This window comes from Durio zibethinus, chromosome 6 (assembly GCF_047325235.1).
Source record: "Durio zibethinus cultivar Kanyao isolate XHJ-2024 chromosome 6, ASM4732523v1, whole genome shotgun sequence".
NCBI lineage: Eukaryota > Viridiplantae > Streptophyta > Magnoliopsida > Malvales > Malvaceae > Durio > Durio zibethinus.
In genome coordinates, this window is record NC_143167.1 from 28,402,934 (window position 1) to 28,423,548 (window position 20,615).

The 20,615-nt window shown below is 28.3% G+C and overlaps 1 pseudogene across 1 annotated transcript; it reads right to left on the reverse strand.

Moving 5' to 3' along the window:
* Positions 1-488: 488 nt before the first annotated feature.
* Positions 489-19,348, reverse strand: LOC149518538 (blue copper protein-like; annotated as a pseudogene). The gene is made up of 5 exons (XR_016343351.1): positions 19,072-19,348; positions 18,638-18,917; positions 15,748-15,906; positions 15,437-15,621; positions 489-1,391 (listed from the first exon to the last, which is right to left on the reverse strand). The product of XR_016343351.1 is annotated as a blue copper protein-like (transcript).
* Positions 19,349-20,615: the final 1,267 nt, after the last annotated feature.

Below are 20,615 nucleotides of genomic sequence, written 5' to 3' on the forward strand. Positions count from 1 at the left end.
GAATGATATTATTTAATTTAATCATATTCATAATATTATTTTATCCCATCCTAATATAATCTTATATACTAAACATGATCTTAAATGATATATATCTTAGTTAGACTCTACTCTTAAATATTACGAAAGGACTTAACAGCATATTTTATTTTATTTTATTTATTCTTAACCTTTAAAGATAGGCATTTCTCTAAACTTAGAATTCACGTATCAAGCAAATTGGATCTTGCTTAGTGAGAATATCTTCCTAAAACGCTTCCTCATATGAAAAGGATCTTAGTCATAAGTCTTTCCATGATCAGAGACATATTTCCGGGCATACATAGATTGTATAGATGTACATATTCGGGAACATATCATTTATCATTATTGCAGTGTAATTAATCAAATATAATTTAGCATTATATAGAGTTCATAAAAATATTTATAAAACTAATACTTTTTTGTCATTAATTTTTCTGTATTTTTTTATTATAATTGATGAATTATAAGATTATAATAAAAAGAATTATAGGTAAAATATTCCCAACTTAATTAATTCAAAACAAAATAACAAAAAATTTTGGTAACCTAAACATGTCCTAATCTTGACCCAACTAATGATCTCCTTCTCTTTTCTCATTTATACTTTTTAGACTCCAATAAGCAAATAGAAATCTTCTGTTTATTAAAAAAAAAAAGAAAAAAGGAAATCTTCAACCATCACCTTTCCAAAAAAACAAAAAGAAAAGGCGAAAAGAACTAAATAATGTGTCATTCTTTTTCTACACTTGGCTATCTTCTTTCCAAATATGTTAAAAATGCTAGTAATAGAAGTCTTTGGGCACCGTGTCAAATCCGCATTTCTCAATTTTCTTCTCATTTATATCCGGCCATGAGAGGAGCAGAAAAAGCAGAGAGAGTAGCTTACTTATTTAGAGGTTGAAATTTTTGAAATCGCATTAGCGACTTCAATCACAATAGTATAATTCAAAACCCTCACGAATTCTTGGCAAAATATTCAAAACTGTTCTATTCTCCTTATTGCAATCAAAATCTCAAACTGTATGGCAAATAAGACATTGCAGAAAAATGAATGCCATCTATCTCACACTAATTCTAGTTTAGTACTGTGTTTTAGTTACATGAAGAAAGCTACAATAAAGGACAGGAAAGTAACGGAGAGACCAGCAACACCTAGAGATTTTGTTGCGTAGCTTGGCGTTAGTGGGGTGGCACCATCATTATCTCCTGTGGGAGATAGGGAAGAAGAGGTGGTGGAGGTGGGGGAACGGTGGTGGATAGGATAATGGTGTTGCGATTGGTGAAGGTGGGGCTGAGGTTGAGGGTGAGGGTGAGGGTGAGGAAAAGGATGGTGGGGTCGCTGTGGAGCTACCTGTGACTTTGATTCACTACAGCAAAATGACGTATTAGCGGTAGTTTTATAGTGGCTTTTCACTTACAAACACCATTAACTTTTGTGTTTTTATAAAACGTCAGGCGTTTATTATCCAAACGCTACTAAATATTTAAATAACGACGTTGTTACTTATAAACGTCACCCAAGACTTGATATCAGAGGTATTTCTCAATTAAAACGCCTTGAATATTTTTTATTAAAAATTTTAGTGAATAGTTAAGGCATATTTTTGGCCAACAACACCTTCAATAATCACATCATAAAAAATTGTATGAGATTAATGAAGGCGTTATTTACAAGAAACACCTTTAATATTTAGACCAAAAAATTTTGCAGGCTTATTGAATTTATTTTGTTCAAAAATACATTCAATATTAAGCTTATCAAATTATTTGGATCGTACGGATGTTTACTATAAAGTTGTTGGTTCGATCCGTCCTTTAGCATTTTTTTGGGTTTTTGCACAGATTATTTGTTATTGATTATTCTAGGCATTTTCTTGGCAAAAACACCTTCACCAATTGCTTTAAAAAAATTTTCATAGAATATTGAAGGCGTTTTTCATGGAGAGACGCCCTTAATAATCCATAGGAAAAATATAGAGTCAATCATTGAAGGCATTTTTGATCGAACTCGCCGTTTATAATCTAATCAGTAAATTTTTTGTGATTTTAAAAGGCAGTTTTGTAAAAAATGCCTTCAATATTTCATAGACAAAACTTAGATTGGATGCTTGAAGGCATTTTTGGCTCAAAACGCCTTTAATATTTCTAACGATAAATTTTAATGGTCGGATTATTGAAGGCGGTTATATCCAAAAACGCTTTCATAAACATTTTGTTAGAGATTACTGAAGGCGTTACCCGTAGGAAAACGCCCTTCATAATCCATTCGATTAATTTTTAGTTGGTATTAGTGAAGGCATTTTTTGTCCAAAATACCTTTAATATTTCACACAATAATTTCCTGGGGGGATTATTGAAGGTGATTTTGGTAAAAAAATACCTTTAATATTTTCTGTTGGGGGTGATTGAAGGCGTTTTCTTGCTAAAAACACCTTCATTAATCGTATAAAAAAACATATTTGATACAGTATATGTGAAGTCAGTTGTGGGTCTATGCCTAAAAAAACATTTGCTGTCAATTGTATATTTATGCCCAGAAAACATTTGGTTTATATATCTGATACTATGAATTACATTTTGGAATTTACATAATGAACATTATTGTATTTAATAAATTGACCACACATCCGAAATTAAAACTAATAATATTGTCATATTAATATACTTTTTTGAAATAATCATACTCAGTAATTTATCAAGTATACATAGTGTATTCATATTAAGTATAACAATAATATTAAACCAATACCCCCAATATACAAACTTAAAGTTTTCATTCAACATGGCATGTTAAAAACATTATAACAATTTGTTCCATATATAATTACATTCAACCAACAATGTCTAACCTGAAGGTTTATCAACATTGATAAATAACAATACATAATCACACAATTCTTTATGGACTTCATCCAACTCCTCTTTCGTGAAGCTTTCTTTACCCTCCCACTAAAAAAAAAATCAGAAGTAAATGTTAAGAAATGAGAACATAATGTACCATTTTATTTTTTTGAATATATAACAAGTTTATGAAATTTATAGTAACCTTGAATGGTGTGATCATAAAATCATGTAACACTATCTCCCGCATAAAATGAAGGACATAATATCCACATTCAGTATTACCGGGTTGACGAGGTACCTGAAAATTAAATTGAGTCGATTTAAAAAATATTTATCTACACAAACTCAGTATTAAAAGAATATATTTCACATTTACCGATAATGACACCCATTTCAGTTTCTTTATCTTCTTATTGAAAGCAAATATTACCCTAAATTGAAAAGAAAAAAATTAGTGGAAACATAAATAAAATTACTTATGAAGAAATAAAACATATATAATATAATAAAGTATTGTAATACCTCTTTATAAAAGTTTCAATATCGAGGTTAAGCATCGTCGTTGGATTAACTGAATTAGGAAGGTATGGCGTTAAGGATTTGGTATCAATCACAATAAGCACCCAATGACGACTGTAAAATAATAACAATGATATACTTAGAATACGTATCAGATCATAGAATAGAGCAGGTTGGACTAATTAAGGTTGAAATATACCTTACTGCGTATTATACGGGAGTAAATAATAATCAGCTGATCTTTTAATGCATAGGATCACATGATTAGCATGATACATGACTGTGCCATTCTGCTCACTAATGAAGTTGGGGTCAATGAATCTAAATCTGTTCGTCAACTGTCTCCTTTTCAGCTCTCTATATAGGAAGCTACATGATAACAATCAACATTGCTGGTTAGTATTACACCCTAATACTAACTTACTATATATTGAATGTGCATATTTATATTTATAAGCTAACCTCATATAAGCAACGATTTCAACAGCTGATAATTCATCCATTTCATAAAATTCTTTCACCTCCTCCACACCAATGAAAGAAAATGATTGTTTATCAAATAAGTCTTCCTCAGACTTAATGGATATGAAGTTTTCGCCAGATAAATGCTCTAGTGAATATTTTGTTAACTCATCCATGAAAGCCTAGGTAAGGGTTATACTTTGAGTCTGAACATCCTTCTATAATATTTAATGAAATATAAGTATTAAAATCAAATTAATCAATATAATAAACAAATTAATATTCAAATTATAAACAATATCATACTTCTTGGGTGGTAGTGGATGATAGGATCACTTTCTTACTTGCAACGGAAGCTTCTCGTACGGGAATGATGCTATAAGATCGGGCTATTGGCATAACCTGTTGCATTGCTGCCAATATGGACTCCAAAGTAGCAAGTTTTTGTTATTGGTCATTGAGGCATTGCTCCTAGTTATTAATTTGTTGCTGTTGTTGCTTAATTATTGCTTCATATTGTGCATTTCTCATTCGTGGGGTTTTTTATTATTTACCAAAATACGTTGATGGCAAGATAAATTTACCAACCCCATGAACCGACCAAGCCTTTCTTTAGCACCTAGTGCTAAAGACAAATGATCTTCATCATTTTGGGTTGCCAGTTCATTAGATTTTACTTTGGCAGCATAATCTTCCTAAAAGACAATAATAAGTTAGGCTGTTAGAACAAATCTACACAAGCTAGTATACACTCATGCATATAACCATAATGCCAATCATACATTATATCAAAAAAATAGTTATACATATAATCTTTTTGGCCACTTCCTCGGTTGCTTCATCTGCGAAGGATCCATCCTTCCGTAGATGTCTTTGTTTCCAGACATCCCATCTAGAAATTTTTGTTTTTGAGCTCACTGATTCCTACTAAATTACTGTAATAAAAGAATCAGAATGTATGAAATGAATGTTCATAAATATTCATTAATGAGTATAAAATAAGTGTGTGAATACATACAAGCTCATACTTCACATTTACATATCATTTTCTTACTGTCTGATGGTGATATTGCTGTTTGGCCTGAATATTTCGATGTTATTCTTTGATTTTCTACAAAATTAAAAAATTATGTCAATCACATATGAAGATCAAAGGCTATATTGCATAAAGACTTATAAATTTAGACCATTTTGGTAATGGGTTTGTGTACCGAAAAATCTTTTAAAAGTCAATATTGAATAAAATTTGTCTAATCTTCAACACTTATGACATTTGCATATGTCACAGGTGGAATAACCAAAACATCACCTTCACCAGCCAGCGGTAAAATATATTGGGTTATCAATATGTTTTTAAAGTCTCTAAAAGCTTTCTCAACAGATTGCAATACAATCTTTTTACACTTAATTGAGACATCGAATCGTTCTTAAATAAGTTAACATAATTAGTATCAACACATTGAATTTTAATTAAATGATCATTTAACAAATTTTATGAAATAATTGAATAAACATACCACAACAGACTGTCATATCTCATCTTTTAGATCATCAGAAACTCATCGCTAATCGATGTACGTAATTGAAATCCTCCGACAGACGATGGCTCTAATATGAGTAGCCATCTTGATAGCTCCTTCCGACACAGGCTACCCACTTTGATTGAAGTCAACATGAATTTTTGTATCAATCACTTTGATTTGTTTATTTAGACCCCTTCTCTTTCTTTTTTGGCCTACATTTCTTTCTTTTACATGTTCATTAGAAGGAGAATGATGTTGTTTGGAGTCCATAATACTTGTAATATTGATCATAATTATACGAATTACACAATATGGCCCTTTAAATTGGTCATTGTACTTAATTTAATACAACCAATACCATAGTATATACAGAAACAACATTTAGCACATCATTCAGTAATATGCTCATACATATTCTTCACAAATCACTCAAAAATACTATTCAACATAAGATTCAGCCCCTTAATTTCATTTAAACCCATTCAGCAAAACAATATCAGAAAATAAAGTTTAACAAACCATTCAGCATGAAATATGATTCAGACCCCCAATATCATATAATACCATTCGACAATATAATATCAGTCAACAAGGTTTAGCAAACTACAATATTTAATGCGTACTACATAGAAACAATAACTTGCAGTATGAATAGAATCTTGGATGACTATGCTAACGGTGATGTTAATGAAAATATATAAACACATATGTTAATATTAAGGAACCAAAAAAAATTTTCTCTATTGAATATTGTAAATAATACAGTAAACTAAAAAAAAAAGACTTATCGGTTAAAACAGAGATTCACAGCGAGGACTTATTAAAGGTCAGTGGCGATGAATGGGAGAAAGAAACCAATGGTTTGCTAGAAATGTATTTAAGGGTTTGGTTTGTTTGGTTAAATAATGCAACTTTCAATCGTTTCATGTACCGATCCTCTGTAAATTTTTATGTTCAAGGCAGGGAAATGATTATAAAATTAATTATTAAAGGCATTTTCATGAAACAAAGCCTTCAATAATCACCTGAAAATTTAATTGAAGATTATTGAAGGTATTTTTTACAAAAAAGACGCCTTTAATTATAAGCCTTTAAAATTGTCCAACCAACTTATTAAAGGCATTTTTTATAAAAAAAAAAATACCTTTTTTAATTCTTAAAAATTATAAAAGGCATTTTCAGTAAAAAATCACCTTTAATAATTATGGATTTCCAAAGTTTATAACAAATTATTGAATGCATTTTATAATAAAAGACGCCTTTAATAATCTAAAAAATTCTTTTTAAGAAAATTATTAAAGGCGTTGTTATCTACAATCATCTTCACTAATTATATACAAACTATGATAGGAATTATTAAATGCATCTTTCTTGAATATACTCCTTCAATAACTGTTAAAATTTTTATGGCGGTATGTAGAAGGTATTTTACAGTAGAAGACACCCTTAATGATTTCTAAAATTTTTAGTGAGAAAATTTTGAAGGCGTCTGTTATTAACAAATGCCTTCAACAATGGATTACTAAGTTTACATGTATATTGAAGGTGCCTTTTCGAATAAACGCTTTCCATAACCATCGTGGTATATTGAAGGTGTTTTATAATAAAAGACGCCTTTAATAATCTGAAAAAAAATTTTAAAAAAAATATTGAAATTGTTGTTATCTGCAACCACCTTCACTAATTATCTACAAACTATGATAAAAATTATTAAAGGCATCTTTCTTAGATATATGCCTTCAATAATCGTGTTAAAATTTGTGTGATGGTATATAGAAAGTATTTTACAGTAGAAGATGCCTTTAATTATTCCCAAAATTTTTAGTGGAAAAATTTTGAAGGCGTATGTTATTAACAAACACCTTCAGTAATTGATTACTAAATTTAAAGGTATATTGAATGTGCCTTTTCAAATAAAATGCCTTCTATAACCATTGTGATATATTGAAGGTGTTTCATAATAAAAGATGCCTTTAATAATTCAAAAAAATTTTTTTTAAAAAATTATTGAAGGCATTGTTATCTATAATCGCCTTCACTAATTATCTACAAATTGTTATAAGAATTATTAAAGGCATCTTTCTTAGAAATATGCCTTCAATAACTGTGTTAAAATTTGTGTGACAGTATATAGAAGGTATTTTACAGTAGAAGACTCCTTTAATGATTTTTAAAATTTTTAATGAAAAAATTTTGAAGGCATCTATTATTAACAAATGCCTTCAGTAATGTATTACTAAGTTTAAAAGTATATTGAAGGTGTTTTTTTGAATAAATGCCTTCCATAATCATCATGGTATATTAAAGGCGTTTCATAGTAAAAGACGCCTTTAATAATCCTAAAAACTTTTGTTAAGCAAATTATTGAAGCCGTTAACGTAAAAAATACCTTCACTAATTATTTGCAAATGCCTTAACTAATTATCTATAAATTGTGATAGAAATTATTAAAGTCACCTTTCTTGGATATACATATTCAATAACCGTGTTAAAATTTGTGTGGCAATATGTTCAAGGTGCCTATAATATATTCAAAAAATATTTAGAAGGGAATTATTGTTGGCATTTTTTGTTAGTAAACGCCTTCAATAATCCTGTCCAATAAAATTTTTTTCAAACTTAACGCATCCAATCACCAACTTCAAGCTTCATCTTTATTATTATACTATTTTTCTTTCTAGATCAAGTATATTTTTACTTTCCCTTTCCTTTCACTTTTAGTATTCAAGCATTATCTTTTAGAACCCTATTTGACTATTCATTACTTATTGACTTTAGCTTTTACTTCATTCGACTATTCCTTTAGCTTTTGAAATTCGTAATTTTTTTTTTGGTGAAATTTTTTTTTCCAAAACCCACCTTATTTCACCTTATGTCAACCCTAACTACAAATACTTTTGGGTACTGTCTACGTTAGCAGCAGAGTTTTAACAATCATAATATCTAGTAGCTGATAAATAACTTCATAATAAGGAGTTCTCATTTTGTGTAAGTATTGGTCTTGTTATTATCTTTTGTTTAAAACATAGTAAACTTAAGTATTGTACATGTTCGTTTTCATATTAATTATTTATATACATTTGGTCTGATAATGTAACAACTAATAAATGGATAAGAGTTAGATGCAAAAGTCAAGATTAAGTCAAGAGTACAGAGATAAAGTGGAAAATTTTTTTAATTTTGTATTTGAGAATATAAGTAAAGATAATATGATATTATGCCCATGTATGAAATGTGGTAATATCAAGTGGCAAATGTGTCAAGTTGTTTATAAGCATTTAATTTGTATTAAATTTCTATCGAGATATGTTAATTGGTATTTTCATAGAGAGTCACTACTGTTAAAGTCTTTCACTACAGTTTTTTCAACATCAAAGGCTTTTCATCACCAACTTAATCTTTTTATAGCAAATGACATTGAATGTGTGTTGCGAGATGCTTTTAACATTCATAACCAAAATTTTCATAATCTTTCTCCCTAAAATGAAGGATTTAATCAGTCCAATGTTGAAATACATGAATTTGGTGAACCTAGGATAGGTGTACATGACCAATAACCTAGAGGAGAAGCATCAAAGTTTTATAGGTTGCTTGAGGAGATGAATGAATAACTTTTTAAAGGATTGAAGCATTCAAGGTTATCTTTCTATGTTCGTCTTTTTCACTTGAAATGATTATGTGGATGGATAAAAAATTCTCTGACTTTATTATTACAGTTTATGAAAGAAATATTTTCTTTTGCAAAAAATTAAAATTTTACAAGGAATCAAAGGAGATGATCAAGGATTTAGGTCTCGGATATGAGAAAATTTATAGTTGTCCCAATGATTGCATGTTATATTGGGAGGAACAAAAAATCAAAAATCTTGTCATTTGTGTGGTATTTTTTCATTGGGTCGACAAAAACTTCGATGAAAGGTTAAATGATGATGGTGATGAGGTATGTGTCAAAAAGAAACCTATTAAGATTTTACGCTATTTTTCACTAATAACAAGATTTCAACAACTTTATATGTCTTTCAAAATCGTAGATTCAATGAGGTGGCTTCATGAAAAGTGGACGGATAATGGATCATTGAAGCATCCTACAGATTCTTTAGCATGTAAGTCATTTAATTCTAAGTTTTCAGGCTTTGCATATGATCATCAAAATGTTATGCTTGGACTGGCATCTGATGGATTCAGCCTGTTCAAAATGATGAATACTTCTTATAGCACTTGGCCAATTGTATTAATTTCTTACAATTTATCACCATAGATTGCTATGAAGCAACAGTCATTTATATTGTCTATGATAATTCTTAAAAAAAAAGGTTCGGATAATGATATAGACATATACTTACAATCTCTTATTAAAGAGTTAAAGTAATTATGAAAAAAAATTAAGACCTATGATGCATCAAAAGTAAAAAACTTCAATATACGTGCTGCTTTATTGTGGACTATCAATGATTTTCTTGCTTATGTGAATTTATCTGGTTAAAGTATAAAATGTCGTTATGCTTATCCATGTTGTGCTGCACAGACATGGTTGACGTGGTTACACAATGGTAGGAAGTTCTGTTATATGGGACATCATCTATGGTTAGATGATAATCATTGATTTAGATTTTAAAAATATCTTTTTGATGAAACTAAAAAGTTAAGGAGATTGCATTTATCCATTAGTAGGTTTAATATCTTATCAAAGTTAAAAAATATCAATTTCACATATGAAAAAATGACTCCATCAAGGAAAAGAGTGAAGGACATCTTTGAAGGTGTTTGGTCTCATATTATGCAAGTTGGTGATAGTCATACAGAAGTTGATGATCTTAATGTTCAAAGTGATGAAGAGAAAAATAAAGCAGATGACTACAATGAGTATGAGTAATGAAAAAAAGTATATTTTTTGAGTTGTCTTATTAAGAATATAATTTATTACGTCATAACCTTGATTTGATGCACATAGAGAATAATGTTTATGAAAATTTTATTGGGACAATTCTCAATGTGAATAGAAGATTCAAAGATGACTTAAAGAGTCGACTTGACCTAGTTGATATGGGGATTCGCCCAGACCTTCATCCGATGTTGCTTTCTAATGGTAAATATCGATTGCTTGCTACTTATTTTAGGATTTCTAAAGCTAAAAAATATGTGTTTTGCAAGGTTTTGAAAAATGTCAAAGTTTCGAATGGCTATGTGTCAAATATATCAAGATGTGTGAATATGAAAGAGCAAAAACTTTCTCAATTGAAGTCACATGATTATCACATTTTGATGCAAGAGTTACTTTCAATTGCTTTACGTTTATCAATGTCAAAGCAAATGACTTCTGTGGTAATTGAATTGAGTAATATATTTAAATCTCTATGTTAGAAATGTATGAACGTGAAAGAGCTTGACAAAGTTCAAGATCGAGCTGCGATTACTTTATGCCATTTAAAAAAGATCTTCCCTCCAAAGTTCTTCACTATTATAATGCATTTAGTTATCCACATTTCATATGAACCAAAAGTCGGTGGGTCAGTTTATTATCGATGGATGTATCCTATTGAAAGGTATTATTTGTTAATAGATTGATTACGTTTTTATTGATTATCAAGCCAATATACTAAAATAACATATGACTAATGTTTTATGCTATAGGTTTTTGAGGAGGTTAAAGTTTTATTGTCGTAACAAACACTATTTGAAATGTTCTATTACTAAAAGATATTTAACAAAAGAGTGTATGACATTTTGTTCTTGTTATTTGGAAGATGTTGAAACAAGATTTAATAGACCTTCGAGAAATGTTGGTATGCAGCATATAGACTTGGCCTACAATTATCTTTTTCAAAGTTTCGGACAACCAATAAGCAAAGCTGATAAATCTTGGGCACAAGCATATCTATATGTTCTTTTTCATCATGACTCAATTAAATCATTTCACACGTAAGTTGTTTAGCAAGAAAATTATTCATTACAATAGGCATAATTTATTGTGTTTTTTTTTATTGTTAATACTTTATCATGATACTTTATAGTGAGTATAAAAATAATTTGAGAGATCCTGCACATTATCAATGATCAAACCCTTGAGAGCTTGATAAGTTGTTCACTAAAAACTTTCATGAATGGTTAGGAACAACTGTAAATAATGCCATACTTCCCATTATTTTTTATCTACATAGAATGCTTATGGTAAAAATAACATTAATAACATATATATATATATATATTCCATTTTATAGGTTTGGAGTGAAAGGCTTGTTAGTGAAGAGGTGAAGTGTCTTTCACAAGGTCCGAATCGGATTGTGAAACAACACAAAAGTTTCATCATTAATGAATTTAGATTTCACATAAAATCTCATGAGAGATTTAGAAGTATACAAAATTCAGGAGTTGTTGTGACTTCATCAACTGCTAGCTATACTAGTGCTAGTGACACAAACCCTTTAGAGAAAAATGTTGACTATTATGGCATGATTAATGACATCATTGAGTTGGATGAGAATATCTTTAGTACCTACGCTCAGTGGGTCCGCGAAGATGTTATTGAAGACATTTACGAACCATGATTTCATGCATCAATAATCTGTAATTCGAATGTATAAGACATAATGTAGTAAATAATAGTATGTAAATAATGTCACATTTGCTATTGTATAATTATTGTCTTCTAAATCATACATTATATTTTGATTTAATTAAATCGATATATTCTTCATATATTGTAGGTTTTGATTTCTTAAATTGTCAATGTCTTTATATATCTTCTGAAGTAACATTTTTTTTATATTCGCTTTTATGATGTAGTTAAGCTACAATACGAAGAAGTAGGTTGAAAGAAAAATATATTAGAGATATTAGTTCAGAACCATCTGTGGCACCTATAGATATTGGTTATTGATTGAATCCTTTGGAGGCAAATAAACGTATTGTCGGATCTAACTCTATCACTTCTAACCCTTCAATTGATATTAGATCTGGCAATACGGGAGGTCCAGGTTTATATAGTACCTTATCAATTGATTATGCTTTAAATTTGAATACAGGTATGATATACTCCAATTTTAGAATTCGAGTATAATGATAAAAGTATTACGATTTTACAAATATATTTTATATTTGTTGCAGTTGATAACAATGGTCAACAGAGGACCAGAGGCTAGACAACTTTAAAGGAATTGTTTGCCCTACCTTCTAACGAGCGTATTGTAGTGTCTACAAACTTTGATAGGCAACCAATTGGTGAAGAGGCTCAACTATTGGCTGAATTTCTAGGCATGCAAGCCCGTAATGGAATGAAATTGTCTATTCATTATGAAACATGGCATAATGTTCCAGAAGAAGTTAAGGCCAATGCGTTAAACTTTATTGAGGTATTAGTATAATTAATTACATATATTCAAATTTTTTATTTTACATTTTGTTTACTTATTCAAATTTTTTTATTGTATTATTACAATCAAGATTTGTACTTGAAATACCAACTTCATTTGTGCTTAAGTCATTGGGAAAGAATGGAAAGATTATAAGCATAGTTTGAAGAATAGGTATTTCGATCGAAATACTACTGTAAAGGCGATGATGCAAAATCTACCCTGTAATGTGATTAGGTGATAATATAAACAACTGGTTAGATTTTGATTCTCAAGAAAAAGAGAGGTACTAGTTTATAACTTTGTATAATAGAATGAAATGATGAAAGTGTTTGATGGTTTCAGTTAGTAATATTTGTATTTTTATCATATATGTAATTATTTTTTATGACAGAAAAGAGAACAGATTAGGATTGGTAGCAGAAAGCAACATAAATATAGCCACACAAGTGGATCAAAAAGTTTTGCAAGAAAGCAAAAAGAAATCGTAAGTTTATGATAATTAGCTTATTCCAATGAATGAACTTTTTCTGTCGTTAAAAGGTAAATATGCAAATTAACATTTATTGTTCTGTTTTAATAGATTTGATTGTTTCAATACGTAATATTAAACTTATCGAAAGTTTTAAACTTAATTACACAGATGATATGTATGAAATGCTACTGTTTACGTATATTTACACCTTTAATATCTGGTTGTTGTTATTGTTGTATTTTAATAGTTTCGATAGCTTCAATACTTGATATTAAGCTTGTCCGATTGATTGAACTTAGTTTCTATGATTGATATAAGAGAAAAAGTTATCCGTTATGTCTGTTTGAGAATATTTTTTTATATAAAAGGTAAATATACAAATAAATTTTAGATGTCTTTCAACATATTGAATGGCTTCAATCATTCATATTAAACTGAAAAAAAATTAATTGAATTTGGTCTCCATGATCGATACGTGTGAAAGCCCAAAATGCTTTTATTCTTTATGTATGTTTAAGACTATTGTGTTGTTACAGGACCAAAATATAAATAAATGAGATTAAAATTATTCAAAATTTTAATACTTGATTGCCATAATTGATATGCATAAATAAGTTACGGTTGATATGTATCCTATAAAATAACATATGTTTTTTTATAGGAGAATGAGATGGGCAGTACAATTGGATGTGTAAAACTTTTTCGCGTAACACATAAAAAAAAAGATGGATCTTACATAAATGTCGAAACAAAAGAAATTGTGATAATTTTTATCATCGATTTTAACATAAAATAAATATTTACTCTTTTTAACATATAATCAATTAACCATTAAACTTGATAGTTGTATATGACAAATTCACAGGAGAAAGCGAAAGAGAAAATGGTTGCTGAGATTGAAGTAGCATCTAAAGGTTCTCTCAATATGCAAGAAATGAAAATTGGATATTCATAGAAGTTGCTGAAAAAGAAAGGCATGGACGGGTCCGAGGCCTTGGATTGGGTCTAACACTATCTGCCTGCTATCGATATAACTCTTCATAATTTACACTCTCAGCAAGTCAATCTTTGTAAGATATTTCAATATTGAGAAGAGAATTGCAAACCATGCAACAACATTTTTAGTAAAAGAAAGCATAAAAAGAACAAGAACGTGCCAAAATTGAAGAAGAACGTGTTAAAATAGAGCTAGAGCGTGCAAAATTTCAGTAATTGCATGATCAACTCGATCATCTTATGAATTTTATGCAACAATAATTTTCAGAAAATGATCTTGGTGCTCCACCAACTCGGGTATTATATTTAGTAAATATTAAAATTTTTAAATTAAAAAAAACATACAATGAAGTGTTAAAAATTATATGGTATTATTCAGTAGGTTCTTGAGCACGCTAGTGACCAAAGTAAAAAATTTTCTTCATCAATTGGCAGCTAGCAAAATGTATGCAATCATTCATTTCATACATTTTAATTTTTTATTTTGTTAATTTATTAAAAATATTTGAATGTTATTATACTAATTATTAAACTTTGTATTAATTAGATGTATATTTAAACATGAGTGAAGTTAATATTAATTTCAGTTTCTGAATTTAAGCTCTTTACTGAAAATAAAATTTATTATAAAAAATAAAAAAAAAACATTTTTACATAATGGCGGCATTTGCGTTAGGCAATGCCTCTAAATGAATAACTTAGTGGCGTTTGTATAGCGACACTCTTTCTAGTAAATGCCGCTAGTTAGGTGGCGTTTTTTTATAGAAACGCCACTAAAGCAACAACGTTTTTCTCATAACAACGTCAGTGAATTAGCGGCACCAACAAGATACAAACGCTGCTAATATTAAGGCATTTTCAGATTCAAATGCCTCTAAAGTAACGGCATTCTCTGTTACAAATGTCGTCAATGCAATGGCATTTTTCTTATAAAAATGTCATTGAATTAGCGGCTACTACAAGATACAAATATCGTTAATATTGAGTCATTTTCAGATTCAAACGCCTCTAAAGTAGCGACGTATCAAAGAGATAAACGCTGCTAAAAGGGCGATGTTTCATATATAAACGTCGCTAATATTGAGGTATTTTTTTGAAAACACTGTTATTTACCGTGACGCATGTATCGGTAGCACGCTGCGTGGTGTTTTTCATAAATGCCGCAAACCTTATAATGGCCTTAATAAATGCCACTAAACGATAAAAAAAATACTACTAAAAACCAAAACCCTTGTAGTGATTACTAGCTTTGGAGTAGTAGTGCAATGGCCTAGGAAGGAGCAAATGTAGAATTTCGTGCCTGGGGTTCTGAGAGTGATTCTTGTTGGTCCAGTGGTGAAGTTAGAAAGTAGGTTGCTCGTGTTGCATGGTTGATAAGCTTTCTTGGTAGCCTCGGCCACATCATGAAATCAAGTGGTATAGTTGAAAATTGCATGCACAATTGATGAGATTAAAACCAACGTTAGAATTAAATTATTGTGTTTTAATCATATTGAAGAACTTAAAAACTATGCAGTTTCAATTTCATAAAAGATATTTACTCTTAAGTCCTTACCTAGAGTGTTTCCAACCATGAAGGTCTTGCCATTAGCCCATGTTTGGTAAGCTAAAGCACCAGTAGGAGGAAAAGTCCAACCCAATGTGTCTTCAATCGTGTTAAGTCTCTGGTGACCTATATGGAGCTGGGTTTGATGCAGAGATTGGTGAGGAAGAACTAGTTTGCGAAGCTGGAGCAAGGGCAAAAAGCTAAGGAGTAGAAGCTAGTGAAGGTGTTGGTAGTTTAAAATGTAGTGCATCTCATATTGGATAAAAAGATTTAATTATTGATGAATAATATTTTTGTATTAATTTTATTGATATATTAAATAATTATATTTGAATAAAAATAATTATTATATGATAAATGGTTATAACTATTTAAATATAAATAGATTATTGTTCATAAAAATTATGATTATACAAAAGGTTATAATAATTTAAATAGAAGTTTATACCTATTTATTCATTATAAATATCTTTTAATATAACCATTTTTATTACCTTAGATTGAAGAGTTTGAGATTTTGTTGTATTCTATCGGTAAAATTACCTTTAAAAAAATATTTTTTACGCCTCAAAGCCAAAATTATTTTATATTGTTTCGCTTCTCTTATTTATTTTTTTAATAATTTAAGAGCAACTATGAAATTCATATTTCGCATGAAGAAAATATAAGGAAAAGAAATTGGCAAAATTAGCAAATTTGACTTTTGAAATAAGCATGAAAAGCCTCAATTGTCCAAATAATTTCTTGGTGAAATAAATATTAAATACAAGATGAGTTTCTCATTATTATCTTTATAGTTTTTATATTCTAATAAACAAATTGATGATTAATAATTCATAAGAGACTTTGAGTTTCATTAAATTTTACTTTCTTTATTAATTATTCTTTTAATCTTTTAATTTTGAATTAAATTATTTAATTTATGATTTATGATTTTATGGTATGTTATATGTGGATTTTCTTGATCATGGTATTGAATGGTCATAAGCAAAAAATGGACATGGATTACTTGTTAGCTTTAGTTATGAATCTTTTATAGTCTTCTTATATTTTAGTAAAACCATGATTATCAAATAAAAATGATAAAATTCTCAAGAATTATTTTATGTCATAAAAGAAATTATGAATTTATAAATCTTTTCACAAAAAGAGTAAGTATATAAGTTCTTATCATAAAATTATATTTTATGGTCCATATTCCATGATTGCATTTTATTGACAAGAAAATAATGCATGATTCATATATATTATTTTATTTATATTATATTATATCAACAAGAAATAAACATATTATCTAAGATAATTTCAATTCAATTAGAGAAGTTATATAATTCTTTGTAAATTTTTAAAATGCTTTCTATATGTTGGGTGAAAAAAATTCATTTATTTTATAATTTGGACACAAAATTTATCATATTGTATGGTTATACATAAAATTTTAACTATTTTTAATGACATGAATTGTGATGGATATAGCTTTAGTGTCCATAATCAAATACTTTTTAAATATCCAAGAGTTGGAATGAAAGTCTCAAAAGAAGACTATAAAAAGCAAGAGTTTACTAATTTTGAGGGATTGGTGCATACTCTCAAATTGAGCTGAAATAAAAGTTTTAGAACTTTTATTGAAAAAAAATATTAAGATATAATATATTTATTATCTTTTACTATGGATGAATTTGGAGGCCTTCTACTTAAACAAAAGCAACCATTAAATAGTGAAAAGATAGATAAAAATGTAACTTTATTAAGTATATATAATATCTTGATAATTGAATAGGACATTATTTAATAAAAGAATGCATATTTGCACATAGTAGGGTGCTAAGAATCAAAATAAATAAAAATTATCACCATAGTGTTGTAAGACTTTAGTATAATACAACTTATTAAAGTAAAATAAAAAAAAATCTTTAAATATCTTAAAAAAGACTAAAATAGCTTGATTTATTCATTAAGTTTATTCAATTGTACTAAAAGAATAATTATATTAAAATATATAAAAGCGTAAAAATAAAATGGTTGAAATTTTATATTAATGAGTATAAAGTTATGGACACAACCAATACTATCTATTTTTTAAAATGACAAGAGCGAGGTAATAATGTCTAGAGCATATAAATGATAAACAAAATAAAAAGTTTAGATATATTAATCTAAAATGATTATATTAGAGATTCAATCTCAAGTTGAGGTAATTACTATAAAAGAAAATTAAATTTCAAGATATTTAGTTAGTAGTATTATAAATAGAATGGATTTAAACCCTTATTATTAGACACTAATTATGGGAACCTAACTTAGAATTAGTAACCTCAATTATAAAGTTTAATGAGTAAAAATAAGTTATTGTTATATGTTTATTAAGTACTAATAAAATTCATTCAAAATTTAAAAACTTATGCAATCTATTACGTGAGAAGAATAAGTTTTTATATTCTTAATGGAGTTTATTATTTAAATGTCTAAAATAAATGAGATATAATGAAAACTTTATCTATATAAATATGAAAGTAATGTCTCTTCAACAAGAAGAATTGAGATCTTTCTTATAAGTGTTGATGAATAATAATTTTGATATTAATTTTATTCATATTTTAAATAATTTTATTTGAATAATATCAATTATTATATGATAAACGGTTATAACTATTTAAATATAAACAGATTATTATTTATAAAATTATAATTATATAAAAAATCATAACCATTTAAATATAAATTTATTTTTGTTTATTCATCATAAATAAATATTTCAGCATTTTTATTATTTTTGATTGAAGAATTTAAAATTTTATTATATTTTATAAACATAAATGCAATTAAAAAAATATTTTTGATACCTCAAAATTAAAATTATTTTTTATTATTTCTCATCTCTTATTTTTTTTATTTTAACAGGAGTAGAGGTCGAGAAACAGGAGAAGAAGGTTGAGGAACAGGGTTTAAAGGCTGAGGAGCAGAAGACTAAGCCGCAGCACTAACGTTTATTGCGAACTTTTGACCTAAACTGCAGTGGCCAGGAAAGGCGCAGAGGAAATAGTAATCCCCAGTTTCATCGAGGGTAACAGTTGCAGGACTTTCTGAAAGTAAAAAAAGGGGACTAGCAGCGTTGCAAGCATCATAATTCGCTCTTGTGACTCTAGCCACGCTGTGTGCTCCAGTAGCAAAATTAAAAACTGCACAAAATTTCACAATAACATGTCATAACCAGATCATGCTTAAAATTGTTATCTTCGGCCCTCTGCGGCTCTAATTCGTTCAGGGAAAAAAAACAAACGAAAAGAAGAAACAAGTTTCCGAAATTTTCATTTTTCCCTTTCTGATACTTACCAAGAGTGTCTCCAACTCTGAAAGTCTTGTTTGCAGCCCATATGGTGTAAACGGCAGGGCCTGGGGGAACAAGCCAACCTAAAGCATCCCCGACAACATAAGTTGTCCGTGCCGACGAGCTCTGCAACATCGTCGCTATAGCAATAGCTGCAAGGAATACTATGTTCAATATTCTTCCCATTTTTTTTATTTATTGTGTTCCAGAAAATTCAGGTCGCTCCTTTTCTCTCTCACGCTACTCTGTGTTGGCTCTTTTTCAGGGGAGAACTGAAGTTGGAGAGATTAACTCTTTTTTGTCATATTTATAGGCAAAACGCTTTGATATTCCGGATGGAATGCTAGTTGTTTGATGGACGACACGTGTAATATTGGTCAGCAAGATGAACGCACCGAATTCGGTTGGAGAGTGGTGCAATTTCGCCGAGTTTTGGGACTTTTTGCCACGCTAAAGACTGAATTTATTCTCTTTTAAGTTCCCAATATTTTTACCTTACATGAACATATCTTATATGAATAAGTTGTAATTAATTTGATTAATAATATAAATTAAATTAAATTAAATTAAATAAAAAATTAATTACTCATGAATATATTTTCATATCTTCTATTAGGGCATCAGAATATTTTTTTTCTTTTTAAGCACTCTAACATATATTGTTATAAAATATTATTAATTTATTAAATGATAATTTTTATACATTCTATAAATTACTTTTATTACTTCAATTTTTAGTTTTTAGTCAACTTAATTTACATAAATATATAACAGACAAAGTTTTAGATAAAAAAAAAAAAAGAAAGAAATAATCTTACTTAGAAAAGCTACATTTTTGGCATGTGGGTAGATTTAAAAAATTACCATATTTCTTTTAATAAATGCATTTTAATTATTTGAAATATTTTTATTACTTAAAGAGTAATTAGTTAAGCTAAATTAATTCCATTTATTCTCTTTTAAATACCCAATGTTCTTACCTTATATAAATATGTTGCAATTAACTTGGTTAATAATACAATTAAAAAAAATAAATGGAAAGCTAATTACTCATGAATTTATTTTCATATCTTCTAATTGGAGCACTAGAAATACCTTAAACACCTTACTAATTTTATATCTTATAAAGTATATAAAAGACAAAACCATTAGTAAAAAAGGGAATTTGTTCTATATAGATAATTTAATTTTTTTGACATGTGGTATGTCATAAATAAATGCCATTTATCCTCTAATTAATGGATTTAACTTGATAAATTTTTATTTTAAAATAATTTGTTATGGCAAAATTAATTACATTTATATTATTTAAATATCAATATTCTTGCCTTCTATAAATATCAATATTTTACATATCTTCTAATAGCTATTTATAATTATATAAATATATTAATTTACTAAAACAATCTAATATATATAATCGCTTTAATATATTAACTTTTGACAAAAAAAAACCAAATAAGTCAATATATATAAACTAATATTTTATTCATGAATAATCTCAAATGATATTATATGTTTTGATCTTAATCAACAATTTTTTCAATTT